This window comes from Euprymna scolopes, chromosome 23 (genome assembly GCF_053919585.1).
Source record: "Euprymna scolopes isolate OS-2025 chromosome 23, ASM5391958v1, whole genome shotgun sequence".
Classification (NCBI taxonomy): domain Eukaryota; kingdom Metazoa; phylum Mollusca; class Cephalopoda; order Sepiida; family Sepiolidae; genus Euprymna; species Euprymna scolopes.
The window spans coordinates 55,213,712-55,235,672 of record NC_136504.1 but is presented as its reverse complement, the minus strand read 5'-3'; the positions used below and the strand labels follow the sequence as shown (position 1 = coordinate 55,235,672).

At 33.3% G+C, this 21,961-nt stretch overlaps 1 protein-coding gene across 2 annotated transcripts in view; it reads right to left on the bottom strand.

Moving 5' to 3' along the window:
- Positions 1-21,961, bottom strand: part of LOC145245908 (uncharacterized) — a 388,923-nt gene that overhangs the window by 290,796 nt on the left and 76,166 nt on the right. For both annotated transcript variants that reach the window (XM_080107649.1, XM_080107648.1), the window contains exon 2: positions 1,676-1,711. The gene's annotated coding sequence lies outside the window, so the exon portion shown is untranslated. The remainder of the gene's footprint in view (positions 1-1,675; positions 1,712-21,961) is intronic.

Below are 21,961 nucleotides of genomic sequence, written 5' to 3'. Positions count from 1 at the left end.
AATCGGACAATTGTTCTCATCTTGAGTGTCATCTGCACAATGTTTCAATCGATACAACGTTCGACCTTTGTTAGGCGTAAAAGGTGCCATGTTTTGGCAGGAGCGCTTTAGTTTCATAAATATTATGTTTCTAAGAACTTACAATTGGTTGGTGGATTTAATTAAAAAAATTAATTGTAGTAAGTTAGAAATTATACCCCTAGGGTTTCCTGATAATTAAATAATCTTTATAATTTGTGTAAACTTAGATAAAAAAAAAAAATTCGAAACCATTTTAGTGCAGAGCTACCCCTTTTTTCCCGCTAAAATATGGCGACTCTTATACTTGACGAAGGTTGAAGGTTACATCGACCGAAACGTTGTGCATATAACACTCAAGATGAGAACAATTGTTTGATTAATCCAAATACTACAAACATTCATAAATAATCTCAAAAAAATCCTTCTAAAACACGCACAGAGTGGGGCACACGCAAATATGACATGACTAATTGATACACGTGCATTTCCTGTGACCTCTGACATAGCCTTCTGTTCCTTCTTTTCTTCCTTTTTCTCTCGCTTGGCATCAAGCAGTGCACACGTAAAAATTTGTGTGCTCCATAGACATGCAACATCGTGTGAGGTAAGGATTGCATTTTTTATGTATAAAAATTGTTACCTGTAAGATTCTTACACGCAGAGCTAACACAGTATGAACAATCCAAGACTGTTATAATCAAGCTTTGTATTGCTCGTGTAAAATATGAACTATAACCTTTATTTGTACACACTTCCACAGAGGTCAACACGTACAAGCCACAATCACGTGACTACCAAATTATTGCATCAATGTATAAACTTTGTTTTGTTTTGTTTTAAATAAATAATGTAGTTTTATATATATACTGGTATAATGGTTTTCCTTATTCAGGTTTTCCATTCAGTCTTGAAAGACAAAGGATACCCCCTGTAGGAGCAGCTGTGCATGTAATTGTGAGGTAAGGGTTGCGCAATCTCTAACCACACCTTTCCTGAATTGGCACTATTTGAGTCCAGTGGCAAGGAGAAGTTCAGGACGAGTGATAAGCTGATCTAGGTTTGCCCAGTTACCAAGACCCCCCCCTCCCGGCGTTGCAGATAAAGTTTGAAGGAAAGGCAAGCCAATACGGTCAGAGCCAGCATAGCTGCAGGAGTTGCTGGAAAGATGTCGCAATGCTTCACTATCTGCCTATTGGGACTCCAAACTGGATTTTTTGTCAGGGTTTACTTTCTTAGCCTTTGCCACGGCATCCACAAGGCATTGGAGCTATTTGCCCATATGTGGTGAAAATTTGAAAATATTTCCAATTTTGACGAAAACGACAGAGATCCTAATTGTAGTTATAATAGTATCAAAATAAAAAGCGAAAACCTTAAGTGATTCTTCTTAAAAAGAGTTGGGTAGAAAAAAAAAATCGTGATTTTCGTAACAGTAAAAATTTGAAAATATTTCCAATTTTTACGAAAATAACATCGTAGTTATGGTTGTATTTGTATCAGTGATGATTAAATATAGGCTGTATCAACATTTAGATTTATTTCAAACAACAATATCTTTGGATCCAAAGGCAATTGGTTTAACTCCATTCTTCAAAATATTCTTTTTGTTTATATTATTGAGAAGAAAGAAAATAATAAAATAAATTTAACTTGCCTAGTCAGGTTCGAGGTAGATCTCTTCCCTCTCAATCTAAAAAATAAAATAAAAATGAAAGCTTTAAATAAAGACTGAAAATAAAATTAACTTTGCTTGACAGGCTACCTAGTTAAACTAAGCCCTGAGCAAACAGAATACAAACTTAATATACAATGTATTTATTGCTTTAACTTCATAAATAATCTTTTTGAAATATAAAATGACTTTTCTGCCCTTTTTTTTTTCAATGAATGCATTATGTTCAAATGTCCATTTTAAATGATTTATTTCATACAGTATAAAGTTTCTGAAAATAGAAAGGGAGGTAATAAATGTAAAAAAAAAATAATAATAATATTGTGAAAACTCTTCAGCATTGCAATTCGTACCAACTCCTCTTAACTTAAACCACAATTCACAACATTAACTCAACGTCTATGCTTTCTCTTGGCTATCAAAAACTAGATTCATCCTTCTTATAGCCACTATTCCCCTCATATGCAAATAAATGTAACATATATATAAAGAACCCATCTATTTAAGTTCGTCTTTTCTTTTCTTTTCTTTTTTTTCCTTCTTAGATCCTACCACCTGACAGGCTAAACAGTGATGCGGTTGCTTGTATGAGTAATACCTTAATACTAATGTTGGGGCAATTAATCGGAATCGGGGAATCAGAAAAATCGGAACTTTTAATGGTATTGGAATCGGAAAAATTTGTGCCTATTTTCTGATGCCAAAAACGATTCTTTTAATTACTTTTTTTATTTAATTTTATATTAAAGCAAAGTCTTCCACTGCAGGTAGTAATGATAAAATATTACATTTTTATTGATTCTAAACAACCAGTAAAACTAAAATCAATAGATCACCACCACCCCACCCCACAAGTATTTATTTTTACGTTTAAGAAAATATCTTCACATTTAACATGTGTTTATAAGATAATCAGGGAAAATAACAACTCCATAATCGAAGATTTATAAAGAATCGGAATCGGTAATTGTATCGGAATCAGGGAAAATATTGGAATTGTCCCATCACTACTTAATACCTTCTTTTACACTTCCCTCTGATACCATTATCACACAAGTAGCAGCTAGACGGTGATCGCCTCTGACAGGTGCATCTATATAAAACCAGAAAAGTAGCTCTCTAGTTTCAGTGGAGCAGAATCTGACTAGTTTGTGTGAGTAATATCTAGGGCTATGACAAGAGAATATTCTTTTCATTATTTTGACTCTCGAGTATATATCAGTTAATATCTTATATGTTTTTAGATAAAGTGGTGTAGTCCTCGATTGATTAACTGTGTCGGATATATACTCAAGAGTCAAAACAATGATAAGAATATTCTGTTGTCATAGCCCTAGTACTATCTTCTGTTACAATAAATAGACAAATATGTCAAAATTTATTCTCTTTTCATAAATTACTGGAATTTCTTTTAAAATCGTTTATTTATTACAGAATCATAACAATAAATATGCAATCAATTTGGTCCAGAATTCTGTTTAGATTCTCCTGGCTTGTTCCGTTCAACCAACTGCTAGACTGAACCCAGTCTTTTACATCGATACTTGTCGATGTAAGTGTGACGAGGTCTGTGAACCAATCTTTTGTCTTGTAATGGGCTCCATGGGAGAGTGTCACTCATATGTTCTGATTTGCTTCTTCAAGAGTAACCAGCAATTTAAAGCTTTCTCTCACTTAACAAGACTGAGATAGAAGAAAGGATATTTCTTAGTTGGATGTTTTCTCCAGCTGATGTCCAAAAGAACCTATAAAATCCTTATGTTCCGTCAGGTGTTATTGCCTGTTTTTCATCAATGTTCAAGCTGCCAAATCATATAGCAATACAGATTGCATGATAGTCTTAAAAAAAAAAAGTTCCTTTTAAGATTGTCAGGAAAACGGGACTTTCAGATGGTGCACAATCCACCAAAGACACCCAGGCTTACTTTTGTAGAGTTTGATGTCTCTTTCGACTGACTACATGTTGCTGCTGAGATATGCAAATTCCTGTACAGACACTATGTTTCCATTTTATTTTGCCAGTATAAATATACAGACGAATACCAATAGCCGTGTCTTCGAAAAACACCCGTCTAGCTGAAACTACTGTCAAAAATTTTCCCCACTCTTTATCTGTGCCTGAATCAAAACATAGATTCCATGAACAAAGTTTCTTTCTTAGAATTGCACGCCTGTGGAACTCTCTTTCATTTGCCTGTTTCCCACCTGACTACAACTTGGATGTATTCAAGTCTAACATAAACAAATTCCTGATAAACCGCCCCCTTAAGTAAGATACTTTATCAAATCTCCATTACTAACGATAACTACAATATTATCTCATTGATTACTGTACACGCAATAACCCTTATCCCCGAGTGGCTTCCGGGCGTTGATAAGTGGTGACTACCATGTAAAAAAAAAAAAAAAAAAAAAGAGATGAAGCTTTTTTCTTTTTTGTTTTTTTTTTTTACATAGGCATCACCACTTATCAAGACCCAGAGGCCAGTCGAGGATAAGGGTTAAAGAGTGTACAGTAGTCAATTGGACAATATAGTAATTGTTAGTAATGGAAATTTGGTAAATTTGTAAAATTAAGTGGAACGGCTCATCAAGAACTTGTTTACATTGGACTTGAAGACAACCATATTGTAGTCAGCTGGAAAGTAGGCAAACGGAAGACAGTTCCACAGGCATGCAGTTCTAAGAAAGAAGCTTTGTTCATGGAATCTACGTTTAGGTTTAGGCACAGATAAAGAGTGGGGGGAATTATTGATAGTGTTTTCGTATCTGACAAGGCAAGTTCATCGGTTATTGTTTTTAGAATTAATATTAGAATATTAAAAAAAAAAAAAGCATTTGTTTTTAATTATTTTATCCAAGTTATGCTTCTTAGTATACTTCGTTAAAAATTGTATCAGCACCAACAAATGTTAATGAGTTTTAGCTTGGTAATGTTCTATGTCTCAGCATCATATTTTCGTTTGACCTTTTTGACCTTGACCCAATTAAGCAATAATTAAACAAAAAGATAATAGGTGATTGGCAAAATTATTTAATAACGTACTATTAGAAGGCCGAAATAGCGGCCATGTTGTTTTTTAGCTATGTTGCTGGGGCCAATATATCGGCTGTCAGGAGATGTGTGGCTGAAAAAAAACCGAGATTGGAAGCAAGACTTCAGAAGGTTGACGATGTGGCGAGCCTGCTCCCATTATATCTAGAAGGGAATGGTTGGCTCTTTAATTGGAGATGGACGAATGTTGATGCAACTGAAGTAAATTAAACTTTTTTTTCTTCTTTTTTTAAATTGGCATCACAGATTGGAATCGGCTGAATTTTTGGAAAAGTTGTCGTCGCAAAATGAATATATTAAAATACTAAAATATTAAAATACGATTCAGTTGAATGTTGAATGTGCATTCGAGAATTTTAAATACGTTTTCAAAAGCCGGACTTTGTGAAAATTCACTAATCTACGAAGACGTTTAAATACGCATTTGAAAGCCAAACTTTGTGAAAATTTGTCGGGCTATAGAGAATTTTGAATAACAATTTGAGTGCCAGACTTTGTGAGATTTTTTGTCATCGTCAAAAGATTAAATTACGAATCGGGTCAGACTTTTGAAACGTGCGTCGTTAAGTTATAGAAACGATTCAAGTTACAATTCTAGTCAGACCTTTTCATTTTTTTTTTTTTAGAATTAACATTGTAAGGTGGGCCAGTTTCGTCTGGTGGTGCAGCGTGGGCCAGTTGCTGTCAAAGAGGTCAATATATAATGACGATGAAATAGAGCCGGACGATTTTCACAAGGCAGAAGTGGAAGCACATGCTGATGAGGAAGTCCCACTTCGGCAAAGGAGTAATAGACAAAAATGACCGCCACCGGGATGTCGTCTATGTGATCATGAGATCAAGGAGAGGTGTAATAACGGTGTGGAGAATCACAGCAATAAACGCCAACATTGGCGTGTGCCCTCTGTAGAGAAGCGCTGGTATTCAAACCCAAAACCTGCCCGATATGAAAAATAAGATCAATGCAAATTTGGGTATTATCGTGGTTCAAGATCGCAGTTATAAAAAGACATTGGGGGGGGTCTTTATTTTAAAGTAAATAAACGCTTTAAAATAAGTTAAAACACAAAAATAACTTATTCAGGTAGGTAGAAGAGTAACTGATGGTTTCGTTCCAGCCATCTGGCCCGATGATAGCTCCCCCCCCCCTAGAAAATTATACAAACTACTGGTAGAACATTATATTTTCGAACGATTGGTGACATTTATTGGGAGGGTTTCTACCAATATTTTGTTTAATTTTTCGATTTTTCGGCGATTTTGTTTTGTTTGCTATTGTAAAAAAAAAAAAAAAAAAAAAAAAAAAAAAAAAGGCCGCGTCGCATCACATAGAAAGGTGCCCGACAAACAATGAAAGGGGTTACAAAAATTCATTTTCATAATGCGATGTTGTCTTTCTTTGCGCCCTTTTTCCTGCTTTCTTATAACGTTTTCTTTTCTTTCTTTTTTTAAAGTAAACTTTACAGTTTAAAACATTAACCTTCTTATTCACTTTGACAAGTTTTTTTTTTAATGTTTAAAATCCGTTGTCATTTCTAATGTCTTGTTAACCGACCCTTCTTGCTTCTCAATAATTAAAGAAAATAAAGCAACACCAATAGTGGGTGGATATTTTTTCTTTGTGTCTTCAGAATTGACTTGCATTCATTTTTTTAAATTCACAACAATTCGATCTCTAATTATTTTATCAAAATAAAAGAAGCATTAGAAATATTTACATTGGAAAAACTAATAGCAAGTCTGACAACTCCCACCGTCTGAAACGCATTTGAAAAAAAAAAAAATCCTACGTTTTAAATAAAAAATCAAAGTAGAACGATAAAATTGTTGCCCTAAAGAAAACAACACTAAACTTATACTGAAAAAAAAAATCAATTCGGGTAACTTGATTATGTAGTAGAGCTGATATCTATTGAATGTAGCCGCCTTTAGCCTCAATCTCCACCTGGAACTTTTCCACAAGCGCCGGCAAAAGCTTGGCGAATACTCGGCAGATAGTAGCAATCAGGCTGGCTTTGGTATTATGGAAGCCACCTGATTGCACCAGGGGATCACCACACTCTTTAGCACATTCAGGTACACTTTGGTGTTGACTTTCAAGCCGACTTCGAAGATGTGCGGTGGCATGATGTAGCTTTCACTTGAAACCACACCAAAGACCATAACCGTTGGTTGTCCGATGCATTGAGCTGGATTTGTCCGGATTTGCATTTTGAGGGTGCTGGCAATGGTCCTGTTGTCATAACTTGGATCGGTAGAGAGCAGGAGTTGTACAGCAGCTCATCTTCGATTTCACTCATTGAATATTGTGTCACTTTCAGACATGATAGAAGACGTCTATCGCTCTTGGGATCTGTATAGAACTGGCCAACTAGTAGATGGTCTGCAACAAAAAAAGAAAACCGGTTTTCATCAAACGGAAATGGAACCATGTCGTCTTTTCTAGAGCGACAATTTTATCGTTCCACCCTGTACATTAGCAGGCATGCTTGGGTCTCTTTGGACATAGGCCAGCATCAAGTTCTGCTGCCACACCCAGGATCTGCCAGCGACCACCTGATTGCACCAGGGGATCAGTACATCCAGGTACACGTTGGTGTTGACTTTCAAGCCTACTTCGAAGATGTGAGGTGGCATGATGTGGCTTTCACTTGAAATCACATCAAAGACCATAACCATGGCCAGAAGCTTTCATCACTCTGGCAATCCAGCGATACATTCTGAGGCTGCTGGCAATGATCCTGTTGTCATAATTTGGATTGGTGGAAAGCTTGATTTATACAGAGGCACATCTTCGATGTCACTCATTGAATATTGTGCCACTTTCAGACATGATAGAAGGCTCCTATCGGTGTTGGGATTTATACACAACTGGCTAACTAGTAAATAGTATGCAACAAAAAAAGAAAACCGGTTTTCGTCAAACGGAAATGGAATCACGTCATCTTTTCTAGGGCGACAATTTTATCCTCCTACTCTATATTTTTTTGTTTTATTTAGATGATCAGAAATAATATTTTACATGAAAAGTTAAATTATTGACATAATTCTGTGATTTTATATGAATACTAAAAACATACCCGTCTCAGGACAGATAAAATTTTTCGAGCAAAACAATTTTGCATCACTTCTTACGAAAATTAAAATCGGAAGTACTCATGCAGAGAGTGATCCGTGCTGAAATAATAACGTTATTATTTAAAAAGCCATTCTTAACATGGGGGGAGGGTGTTTTGTACCTATTCTGTACTTCAACCTTACAATTGAATGAAAATACATATCATAACACTTTAATTAAACGTGGAAATACGATTTAAAAAATAACGCGGATTACTCTCTGCATTAGCACCAAATCGGAATATAATGATACTTGTTGGAAATATTCTTAATAAGAATAAAGTTAGTCATGCAAATGGCCCACAAATGGGGAGAGGTTATATATAAACACTAAAAAAAAAAAAAAAAAAAAAAGAACCTTGGACGAGCAGAGTTTAAAAAAAAAAAAAAAAAAAAAGGAATTTACTGGAAGGACGAGAGGAGCTCAGAAAGATTTACCGAAAGAAATGAAAACACCTCTCCTCTGTTATCTAATTTTCTTAAAAAAAAAAAAAAAAAAAAAAAAATCTCCAGATCAACCGTTTTGGAAACTATCAAACCTCAAACTGACATAAGTATTACCCTTTATTGTATTTGTAATTATAATTGAATATAATTTGTTTTTGAATGCAATAACTTCTTGTTGGTTTTTAATTGCCTTCGTACAAAAAACGGAAGGTTGTTCTGCTATAAAAGATTGTTCTTTTCTATAAATAAAAAAAAAAGTGTTAGAAATAACTAACTCAAGAAATTTCTAACATACTAAACCTTTTGTCCAGAATCCCTTTTAATTTAATTTTGATCAAAACCCATTAAATAATTTTGATTCTTGGACCTGTCTAAAAAGAGAGAAAAAAAAATTGAAATTTAGGGAATTTTACTTAATTGATGTCTAATGATTATGAATCAAATTTAATGCAAATCATAAATATTTGAACTTTGCGCCCATATTATCTACCCCCCCCCCCAAAAAAAAAAACTTTTAAAATAATCAAAAGAAACTGAAATTTGGGGAATATTAATTGATATTTAATTCCTATTGGTAAAACTCAGAGATATCTTAATTTTCTACTAACGAGTTTCCACCTCTTTGTTATCTCTTTGCATAAAATCACATTTTAAATCTATATAATTATAAAACTCAAATGATCTTGTAACGAGTGATGTAACCCACTTTCCGGTTTACAACATCCAGTTGCACATGCGCGCATAAACATTAACCCATAACAACGTAAACAAATAAGCACAAATTGCTTCTTTTGCAGATTTTGACCTGTGCACTGAAATATTAACATTATTATTTCAAAATTATTATTTAACATGGGAAAAGTGGGCGTGTTTTGCAACTATTCTTTATTACAACTATACTGTCGCTATTTTCTTACAACTAAACAACTTTAACCCGTTGACAAACATAAGAACAATTGTAGTAAAACCAAGCTTACTACTACTACTACTCTCTATCCGTCCCTTTTCCTTCCTTCCTTCTTTTTTATTTTTTGTTTACATTTCTAGATACAAAATAGTTGTGTGAGAACGGTGAATTTGTTGACACATTTACTAATCTGTTTCAATACTAGTTTTATTTTATTTTATTTTTTTAGGTTTTATTTTTTTGCTTCAGGTTTTATTAATTATTTTTTTTTTTTTTTAGATTTTAAGCTTCTATAACTTGGTTGAAGGATTCCAATATGGGTTTTTCATTCTTATATTTCTCATCGGTAGGTTCATGTGCGTTTTTGCAGCTAAATGACTTTCGTCGGCGTTCGATTCGTAGGAAAATCGTGTTTAATTTTCGATTTTTGAGCGATTATTCGGAAAAATAGGTAACTTTACACGAATAGGGAGGATTTTTTTTTCATGTTTGAGTGATCCGTCCGTGATTTTTCGTTTTAATATACTTTCATAGAAATGTTTCTGTTATGTCAAAAAAAAAAAAAAAACTATTTTCTTTATGTCACAAGTGTAACGCTCATACATGAATTCCATAGCTAATATAACATACTGACCAAACGGGTCACCGGTAGTTTATTATAATAATAAATATAACTCACATTACGAATCCTTGTACCTAATAGTTGTGTTCCAAAATTCATAATGATCCATTAATGGGTAAATCCATTACATATAACTATATAAATATAGACACGTTCTTAAATTTATATAGAAAGTACATTGTCTTTATTTATTTGCCCCAAAAAAGTCTTATAATAAAGATTTTTGGAGTACATAGGTTGAGAAGTGTATTATAAACACTGGCAAAGCATAATACCATGCCCGTCATTTTTGACAAATACTATACACTCAAATTAATAATGGCTTAATTAAATCTATGTAAACGAAGTCATCTGAAACCGCCATGTTCTCTTCTTTTGTCTCTAATCAGATTATATTTCACATTAAAGAGACGGCTATTTTCTTTTTTCTCTTTTTAAAAGTCATTTGAGTCCATTGTTCGTTTGACCTAATCACAAAACTCTTTACAAAAATATATTTTACTACACAGAAATAAGAAAAATATCCTTGAAGACGCTTTTTTTTTTAATTCAATAGAAATGCATTATTTCAAGGTCATATATTTTTTGTTGTTGCTGCTACATGAAAATTCAAGAATACAAACAAAAAGGCCGTGGAAAAATCTGGCGAAATCATGATTTTCTCACAATAGAAACAAATATCTTAAGATGTAGGATGTTTTGTTGTTTTTTAATAAAAAAAAAAAGTATAAAAAGTAAAAGAAAAGATATCAAAAGAAAAGAGAAAATTAATAAAGAAAAAGAGAACAAACAATATAAGAGAAAAGAGGAAAAGAAAAAAAGAAAGAGGAAAGCAAAAAGAGAAAAGGGAAAGAAAAATGGAAAAGAAAAATGGAAAAGAAAAAAGAAAACAGGAAAAGAGAAGAGGAAATAAGAAAAGGAAACAAGAAAAAGAGAAAGGAAAAGCGAAAAAGGAAATGAAAAATAAAAGGAAAAGAAAAGGGAGGGAGGGGAAAGAATAGAAAAAAAGTCAAAGAAAAGATATTTAAATAAAAGAGAAAATTAATAAAGAAAAAGAGAACAAATAATATAAGGGAAAAGTGAAAAGGAAAAGGAGGAAAAGAAAAGACGAAATGAAAAGACGAAAAGACGAAAGAAAAAAGAAAGCGGATAGGGAAATAGGAAAAAAGGAGGAAAAAAGAAAAAGAGGAAAGAATAAAAGGAAAGAAGAAAAAGGGAAAGGAAGAGCGAAAAAGAAAATGAACAAATAAATGTAAAAAGGGAAAAGGAAAGGGGAAAAGAAAAAGGAGGAAAGGGAAAGAGAAAATAATAGAAAAGAAAGAAGGAAATAAAAAGAGGGAGAATGGGGAGAAAGGTAAGCTTTGACAATGAAAAATCAAATTTATTAATATGAATGTATTTTACAAACAGGAAACTGATGCTTTTTGTTTTAGTGACATGTGTACCTACACTCAATTTCATCAGAATTTTTTTTTTTTGGAAGATTGTAACGTTGGGTATGGGGCAGGCAAACTAGCTGCCAACATCGCCTTGCTTTTTATTGAAACCAGCCGAGAGCTCTTTTTAGTATCCTCGTTGTTCCCTTAAGTGCAATTGCCTGGATCTCTTTTGCATTTGGTTCACCAGGAATATTAGTTAGATAGGACTTTAGGTTCTTCTTCATAAGCCCTGTAGCACCTATAACAACTGGTATGATTGATATCTCCCTAAGATTCCGGTTTCTTTTCATATCATACATGAAACCTTGATAATTAGTTTATTTCTCCCTTTGACTAAAGCGGCAAAATCTCTTTCTAGCATTTGTGATGAGGAAAATTGTGCCATCATTAACGTCATAACCAGTACACAATTCATACATGCAAAAAAGGCACACGAATACACACACACACACACACGCACACATACACACACACACGGCCTAGCCTATTTACACACACACACGAACACACAAAACGAACATATGTATTCAATTTCTCATTACAGACCATAATCATGTTGACACACCAGTTCTCATTAGATTACCGAAATTAAGCATGATCATTACCAGATGGGTGATCATTTTGGAATAACAAGCACTGTATGTAGAAGGACGTCGACACTTCCAGCAGCTCTTGCATCACACCTGGCCTCCAGCTCTCTCGACCCTGTCCTGCCGCACCCTTCCAGAAACTCACATCTAACGCCAGAATATACACCGTCAAATATATGTAGGAGAAACCCAACGAGATTTAAGAAAAAGAATTGCAAAACATGAAAGAAATATAAGAAATGGTAATCCCCTGAACGCACTTTTTGCCCATGTTTCACACCAAAACCACTCCTTTAGTTTCACAAAAGGCCAAAATAGTAAAATTTTATCCTGATAAACCCCTACGAAGATGTACATATGCACATGCACGTAAAGTTATGAACAGTACATAGGGCCCGAGCAATTGGCGCTAATTATGAACTCTGATAAGATCAAAAAAAGAAACGGTTTTTACAATTTATCATCTATCTTACGCAAATTGGAGATGAAAGAGCATAACATGGATTTGAAAACTTATTAGTTTCGTTTCCACACATTTTCAATCGCTTTCTCTTCTTGTACATTATATATATATATATATATATATATATATATATATATATATTATCACTTTTCAGAAGGGAAGATACGAAGGTCTTTCTGATCGTCATGGTATATTTTATTTCCTCAATCATCTCTATCTTTCATGAAGAAGTCCCCCGAAAATAGGGATGAAACGTTGAAAATTTCCTAAACGCCTACAGGTTTTTCTTCCTTTTTCCATATATATATATATATTAGATTGCGATTCAATGAATTTCTAAAAACTCTCATTAAAATGAAATGAAGTGGTTGAGTTTCATATCAAAGAATTTTTATTATTCTAAGCAAGACAAAGAATACTTTAGAAAATTAATCTCCTTAACCTATAGGGTTTCGATGTCTACCATCTCATCAGAGGAGAGAAAATATTAGCAAATACTTATAAAGGTATGCACCCTATTTGCTAAAGTCAGTGAGACATGGAAAGTCAAAGTCAAAATAATAAATTTATCAGAAGTCCTGTAGCAGGAGGATTTGCAGAAAAAGGATATGAAAGTTTTTTTAGATCCAGCTTGCTTGGTAAAATCCATGTTATACGTTCTTTACATCCGTTTGATAATAAGGTCCAAGTTATATATTGGGTAATCCTCATAGCTGTGTAGATATCCGAATCGATCGGGCAAGTGCTTGTATAAATTTGTTTGCGGGTCCAGCGATATCGCTGGACCCGCAAACAAATTTATACAAGCACTTGCCCTTTTCATTGGGGGCACATTAACAGGGACTACAGCACCAAATCAACGATATGTTGTGTAGCGGGGACATATTAACGGGGACATATAATACGGAGACTCAGAAAAGATGACGATCATGAGGGAGACATTTATACATATTTCGCAAATAGGGTGCATACGTTATAAATATTAGCAAATACTTATAAAGGTATGCACCCTATTTGCTAAAGTCAGTGAGACATGGAAAGTCAAAGTCAAAACAATAAATTTATCAGAAGTCCTGTAGCAGGAGGATTTGCAGAAAAAGGATATGAAAGTTTTTTAGATCCACAAACAAATTTATACAAGCACTTGCCCGATTCGGATATCTACACAGCTATGCGGATTACCCAATAAATAACTTGGACCTTATTACCAAACGGATGTAAAGAACGCATAACATGGATTTTACCAAGCAAGCTGGATCTATATGCTTAGAATAATAAAAATCCTTTTATATGAAACTCAACCACTTCATTTCATTTCAATGAGAGTTTTTAGAAATTCATTGAATCACAATTTAATATATATATATATATATATATGGGAGAAGGAAGAAAAACCTGTAGGCGTTTAGGAAATTTTCAACGTTTCGTCCCTATTTTCGGGGGGCATCTTCATGAAAGATAGAGATGATTGAGGAAATAAAATATACCATGACGATCAGAAAGACCTTCGTATCTTCTCCTCTGAAAAGTGGAAATATATATATATATATATATATATATATATATATATATATATATATATATATATATGTACAAGGAGAGAAAGTGATTGAAAATGTGTGGAAACGAAACTAATCAGCTTAGTTACACATGTTTCGATTACCGAATCATGTTAATTTCAGACTTCACAGAAATATTTAATTACTAGCATTTATGCCTGGTGTTGCCCGGGTGTTTTTAGGTGTATGTTGAGCAAAAAAAAAAAAAAAAAAAAAAAAAAAAAAAAAAGAGCGGTCAATTTTTTTAACTTTGACCCCTATTATGACCCCCTTAACATTTACTGTTTTGGGCTCAAATACAGTTATCAAGTTAGATCCATGTCGAAGGAACTTATATCTAAAATTTCAAGTGTTTAGCCCCAAAATTGTCAGAGGAGTTTGGTACAGTTCTCAAAGGTCAAATCGTCGAACTTTGACCCCTTAACAGTCAAATATCTGAAACCGATCACAAACCGATCACAAACATTTTCCCAAATCTCAGTACCCTGTATATCAAATTTTGAGTCTGTAGACTTAAAATTGACAAAGTTATTGCGTAGGGAAATGTACACACACACACACAGACACGTTCACTTTTATAGATAGATAGATTAAACAAAAATATATACGTATGCATAATTACATATGGAAACAATTTTGTGTTTACTATAAACTTTTTATGCAAATATAAATCAAGTAGAATATCAGCATGAATATAATTACACGTAATCTATATAATTATAAAACTCAAATGACCTTGTAACAAGTGATGTAACCCACTCTCTGGTTTACGCCATCCGCTTGCGCATGCACATAAACATTAACCCATAACAACGTAAACAAATAAGCACAAATCGCTTCTTTTGCAGATTTTGACCTGTGCATTGAAATATTAATGTTATTATTTCAAAATTATTATTTAACATGGGAAGAGTGGAGGTGTTTTGCAACTATTCTTTATTACAACTATATTGTCGCTATTTTCTTACAACTAAACAACTTTAACCCATTGACAAACATAAGAACAATTGTAGTAAAACCAAGACTACTACTACTACTACTACTACTCTCTATCCGTCCCTTTTCCTTCCTTCCTTCTTTTTTATTTTTTGTTTACATTTCTAGATACAAAATAGCTGTTTGAGAACGGTGAATTTGTTGACACATTTACTAATCTGTTTCAATATTAGTTTTATTTTATTTTATTTATTTAGGTTTTATTTTTTTGCTTCAGGTTTTATTAATTATTTTTTTTTTAGATTTTAAGTTTCTATAACTTGGTTGAAGGATTCCAATATGGATTTTTCATTCTTATATTTCTCATCGGTAGGTTCATGTGCGTTTTTGCTGCTAAATTACTTTCATCGGCGTTCGATTCGTAGGAAAATCATGTTTAATTTTCGATTTTTGAGCGATTATTCGGAAAACAGATAACTTTACACGAATAGGGAGGATTTTTTTTTTCATGTTTGTGTGATCCGTCCATGATTTTTCATTTTAATATACTTTCATAGAAATGTTTCTGTTATGTCAAAAAAAAAAAATATTTTTTTACGTCACAAGTGTCACGCTCATACATGAATTCCATAGCTAATATAACATACTGACCCAACGGGTCACTGGTAGTCTAGTAGTTAACTAAAGATAATCATCCCATAAGAAAACCGAAAAAACTAATAGGGAATTAATTAAAATGAATGTTTAAAAGAATATGCAAATTAGCTAGATCTTTTGCTAGTGAATGCAATCCCACAGCCCATATATAAGAAAATTGTATTTTCTTATAGATAATATTATAAATAGAAAAGCGGGTTTTTAATATGAATATCAATACACACAAAAGAAAAACGAATTTATAGAAGTATAGATATAGATAGATAGATAGATAGATAGATAATGAGATAAAAAACTATTAGAAAAAGCACAAAAACACTCCAATCAGAGAACAGCAGCAGTCAAATTTAAAAAAAGAAAAAGAAAAAAACAATGAGAGGTGATAAGGGGCGATGGGGAGGTTAAAATATTAAACTGGACACAGATAGGAATAGACAGAGGAGGGGGGGAGAGAGAGAAAAAGGGTGAAAAGAAAGGACCTGAGATGGGTAAAACGTTGAAGCAGAAGTAGAGAGAGAAAGAAAGGGATGAGAAATAAAAAGGAAAGAAAAAAAAGAATACATGTCATGGGGAGTCTGACACGTTAGTTAGCACTGCGATTTGGGGCGGAGTGCAAGAACTAAGATGCGTCCTCTCAAAAGAAGTTTACTTACATCCAACTTCAGTTCATTTATTTAAAAGTAAGGATTAACTGCATCGATTTATAATTAATGAGATAAATTAATAAATAATTAAAAGTTCAAGTTATGAATGGAAGCAATGTATTTGCATATAAGATATAAAACTATAAACATGTAGATAGATATTATTATAATAATAATAGAAATAATAAATGAAAATAAGATTAGCAAAGTAATTGTATAAATATAATAGGTATGAGATAGAGAAATCTATCTATATATCTATAAAAGTGAACGTGTCTGTGTGTCTGTCTGTGTACATTTTCCTTCGCAATAACTGTCAATTTCTAGTCTACAGACTCGAAATTTGATATACAGGGTACTGAGATTTGGGAAAATCTTTGTGATCCGGTTTCGCTCAGAAATTTTGCTGTTAAGGGGTCAAAGTTCGACGATTTGCCCTTTGAGAACTCTACCAAACTCCTCTGACAATTTTGGGTCTAAACACTTGAAATTTTAGATATAGGTTCCTTGGACATGGATCTAACTTAATAACTTGATTTGAGCCCAAAACAATAAATTTAAGGGGTCATAATAGGGGTCAAAATTTAAAAAAATTGACCTTTTTTTTTTTTTTTTTTTTTTTGCTCAACGCCGGTCACTCAATGCTAGTATATCTATAAAAGTGAAATTGTTTGTGTATGTGTCTGTACATTTCCTTACAAAACTACTCCGTCAATTTTCAGTCTACAGACTCGAGATTTGACATAAGGGGTATTGAGATTTGGGAAAATCTTTTTAATCAGTGTCTGGCCAGAAATTTGGCTGTCAACGAGTCAAAGTTCAACGATTAGTCCTTTGAAAACTCTACCAAACTCTTCCACCAATTTTGGGTATGAACACTTGAAATTTTAGATGTAGGTTACTTGGACATGGACCAAACTTTTTAATTTGATTTGAGCCCAACACAATAAATGTTAAGGGGTCAAAATTGGGCTCAGTTAAAAAAAGAAGACTTCTGCAGCCTCTACCGAATTACTCAGTCAATTTTTGGTTTAAACATTTGAAATTTTACATAAAGTGTATTCAGATATAGGGAAAGCTTATTAATCGATTTTGGGCCGAAATTTTGGCTGCCAAGGAGTTAAAGTTAAAAAAAAAAAAAAATTGACCTTTGCGGTGTCTAGCAATCTATTCAGCCAACTTTGAGTCTAAACATTTGAAACTTTACATAAAGGGTATTCAGACATGCAACAAGCTTTTTAATCAGCTTTCGGGCGAAAATTTGGCTGCCAAGAGGTCAAAGTGGAAATAGTTGACCTCTGCAGACTCTACCAAACTCCTCCGACAATTTTGAAACTTTAGATGTAGGTTACCTGGACATGGGTCAAACTTTCTAATATATATATATATATATATATATATATATATACATACATACATAAAGTAAAAGATGGTTACACACTTTTTGAAGACACTTTTTAAAAGTAAAATTTAATTGAGAAATTTTCGAAAACTTTGAAGTGTCGAATATAATGATAAAATCATTTTTGTTTATTGCTTTTTTTTTTTTGTACCAAAATCACGTAAGGTCGGCCTAATTAATACTTTGGTACATAGAGCCCTCATGATTTGTTCGCCTAACAGATTAGACGCCGAACTCGATAAGATCAGGGAAATATTCATCAATAATGGTTATCCTGTTGACCTTATTGATGACTGTATTTTTAAAAATGTTGCGGATTTTAAATCCCCTAAAAAGTTTGGACCCTTGAAATGCCCGGTTTATTTGAAATTACCGTGGATTGGGGAAAAGAGTAATAGACTTTCCAAACAGATTCGCAGAAGTATTTACGACTGCTTTAATTCTGTGTACTTGCATTTGGTATATGTTAAGAACCCCGCTTTTCAGTCTTTTCGCAAGGATAGTTTGCCTTACATCCAAAACAGTAATATTGTATATCAATTTAAATGCCAGTGCGATGCTTGTTATGTTGGGCGAACATCCTTGCACCTTTTGACTCGTATAAACCAGCATGTTCCATCAACGATCAGACAAGGGAGGATGGGGTCTGGTGGTCTCCCCCTTCTGCAGCCTTGGACTCTGCTATTGGCCAGCATTTGGTTGACAACCCGTGCTGTGCCGATAGATATAAAATAAATTGGTTCGAAGTGCTACATAGAGCGGACTCCAAAAACCATTTAAAGATTTTGGAGTCTGTCTCTATTGCGGTGCGTCAACCTTCTTTGTGCCAGCAAAAAAGAAACATCCAACGCATTGTTTCTCTTTGGGGAACTTTGAATCTTTTCTCCCACTTTTTTTTTTTCTTCCGTCGTTGTGCCAATATTTTAATCGTTTTTAAACGTTAATAAATTTATTTTAGTGTCCCCGTACTTTTGGCACATTTAATAAGTTCCTCATTAGAACTCTTTATTTTTCGACACAATATTATTTTGTACGCTATCGATTTTCTCCTGACGAGATGATAGCCGAAAGAGCTCTCGAGAAACTTCCACTTACTATTTTTAAAACTATATATAAATTCTGTACCTCTAAACATTTATTTAAATATATATATATATATATATATATATATATATATATATATATATATATATATATGCACATAAAGTTATGAACAATACATAGGGCATGAGGATAGCTGGGCTGAATAATAATATAACAGCAAATAAAATATATAAGTAAGGAGTATTAATTATACTTAATGTAATTTAAGTTATATTCCTAAAAACATGGTTGGTTTAATATTTGGGAGTCTATATAGGGTTGATCGAATAGAAAGGGGGGATCTGGATATTTAAAAGTTAAGTGGGTAAGGGGTAAGTCATAATGATCCAGAAGTCCTAAAAGTTCAGGTAGGTTTAGATATAAAAAAGGAGTGGGGGAGGTCTAGGATTGTGTATTGGGAGGTAATTACCAGGTTTAATACTTTTGTTTGAGGTACTCGATATTTAGGGTCAAATGTATCAGAGTTTAGTGGGTTAGAAATTGGTATAAATGTGCACATACACACATATACATATAAAATGTGCCAAGTATACAAATATGTACACACATATACATGAACATACTAAGGCAAGCATATATGGTCATATAAATAAAAATAAGAATAGTAAAAAATAACGAAGGTAAAGATAGGGATGAATTGAATAAATAAAGTAGTTAAAATATGCATATGTATATATATATATATACAGTGATGATCATATTTATTGGCACGGTAAAATAAAAGTTAAATTTTGTCTAATAAATTCTAAAAAAGGGATTAAATTAAAGAAAATAACAAAGTATATTATGTATTTTTAACTGGCCTTTCCGATGCAGCAATCGGATTTTAGAAAAAATAAATAACAAAGGAACAACAAACATAATTGCAAAAAACCCTTGTTCAAAATTATTGGCACGGCTTTGTTTTTCTTTTAGTATCAGTATAATATCAATCAATTTCCGGTTTACGTGCTTTCTGAACTTTTTTATAGCCATATTATGCTTGTTTAACGCTAATTCAGTGAATAATTTTTTTCAGATAATTTTTAGATAGCGATTTATTTAAACTATTATAAGTGACTAAATTATAATTTTCAATCGCCATGGTTAAAACTAAGGAACACAGCGAAGACGTCAGGAAGCTTGTTGTAGCATGCCATACCAATGGGGAGGGCTATGATAAGATTTCAAAGAAGCTAAACCTTCCCAAATCCACTGTTAGAGCCATAATAAACAAGTTCAAATCGCAAGGCCACGTTATGAGTTTAGAGGGTAGAGGGAGAAAAAGGATTCTTTCCCCAAGAGATGAACGGAAAATTGTTCGACAAGTAAAACAAAACCCAAGGATCTCTGTTGGGGAGATTGATGAACAGAGCACCTCTGGAGTGAATGTATCTCGACATACAGTTGGTAGAGTTTTGAAGAGAGCTGGTTTAAAAGCATGTCGTCCGAGAAAGACTCCCTTATTGAAGCCTATGCACCTGAAAGCAAGGCTAGCCTTTGCAAAACGTCATATTGATAAAGATGTTGCATTCTGGAAACGTGTTCTATGGACTGACGAAACGAAAATAGAGTTATTTGGCCATAATAAAGTGTCTTATATTTACAGAAAATCTGGTGAAGCTTTCCTGCCTAAGAACACCATACCCACAGTGAAGCACGGTGGAGGCAGTTTGATGTTTTGGGGATCCTTTGCTGCCTCTGGACCAGGGCGACTTGTTAAGGTCACAGGTAGCATAAAAAAAGAAGATTATGTTAAAATATTGGATGAAAACCTGAAAGACTCTGCTAAAGAGCTCTCACTTGGTCGTCGTTGGTGGTTCATGCAAGATAATGACCCAAAGCATTCGGCTAAACTAAGAAATGGCTTGAGGACAATCATATTAATGTTTTGGAGTGGCCATCACAAAGCCCAGACCTTAATCCAATTGAAAATTTATGGAGAACATTAAAATTGAGGGTAATGCAAAGGAAGCCTAAGAATCTTATTCAATTGGAGGATTATTGTCAGGAAGAGTGGGCTAAAATTACTACTGAAGAGTGCAACAACTTGGTTGTAAACTATGAAAAGCGACTGAGGAAGGTAATCAAGGCCAAAGGCTATACAATTGATTATTAAATAAATCGTGCCAATAATTTTGAACAAGGGTTTTTTGCAATTATGTTTGTTGTTCCTTTGTTATTTATTTTTTCTAAAATCCGATTGCTGCATCGGAAAGGCCAGTTAAAAATACATAATATACTTTGTTATTTTCTTTAATTTAATCCCTTTTTTAGAATTTATTAGACAAAATTTAACTTTTATTTTACCGTGCCAATAAATATGATCATCACTGTATATATATATATATATATATATATATATATACGTATGTCGCAGAGATTTAGAAGGCTAGCCTTCTAAATCTCTACTACATATCTATCCACACAATGTTTCAAGCAAACTACATATCAATTCTATATATATATATCTATATATCTATAAAAGTGAACGTATCTGTCTGTCTGTCTGTCTGTGTGTCTGTCTGTCTGTGTACATTTCCCTACGCAATAACTCTGTCAATTTTTAGTCTATAGACTCGAAATTTGAAATACCGGATACTGAGATTTGGGAAAATCGACGTGACGGGTGTCAGCCAGAAATTTGGCTGTTAAGGAGTCAAATTTCAACGATTTGACCTTTAAGAACTCTACCAAACTCCTCCGACAATTTTGGGTCGAGACACTTGATATTTTAGATATAGGTTCCTTGAACCTGGATCTAACTTAATAAAGTGATTTGAGCCCGAAACTATAAAATTTAAGGGGTCAAAGTTTTAAAAAATTAACCATTTTTTTTGTTTTTTTGCTTTTTTTGCACAGCATACACCTCCAAACACCCGAGCAACGCCGGGCACCCCTGCTAGTATATATATATATATATATATATATATATATATATATATATATATATATATATATATATATATATATATATAAATGAACGTGTCTGTGTGTGTGCACATTTCCCTACGCAATAACTGTCAATTTTTAGTCTACAGACTCGAAATTTGATATACAGAGTACTGATATTTGGGAAAATCTATGTGATCTGTTGTCGGCCAAAAATTTGGCTGTTAAGGGGTCAAAGTTCAACGATTTGACCTTTGAGAACTCTACCAAACTCCTCCAACAATTTTGGGTCTACACACTTGAAATTTTAGATATAGGTTCCTTCGACATGGATCTAACTCAATAACTTGATTTGAGCCCAAAACAATAATTTTTAAGGGGTCAAATTTAAAAAAAATTGACCGCTTTTTTTTTTTTTTTTGCTCAACATACACCTTCAAATACCTGGGCAACGC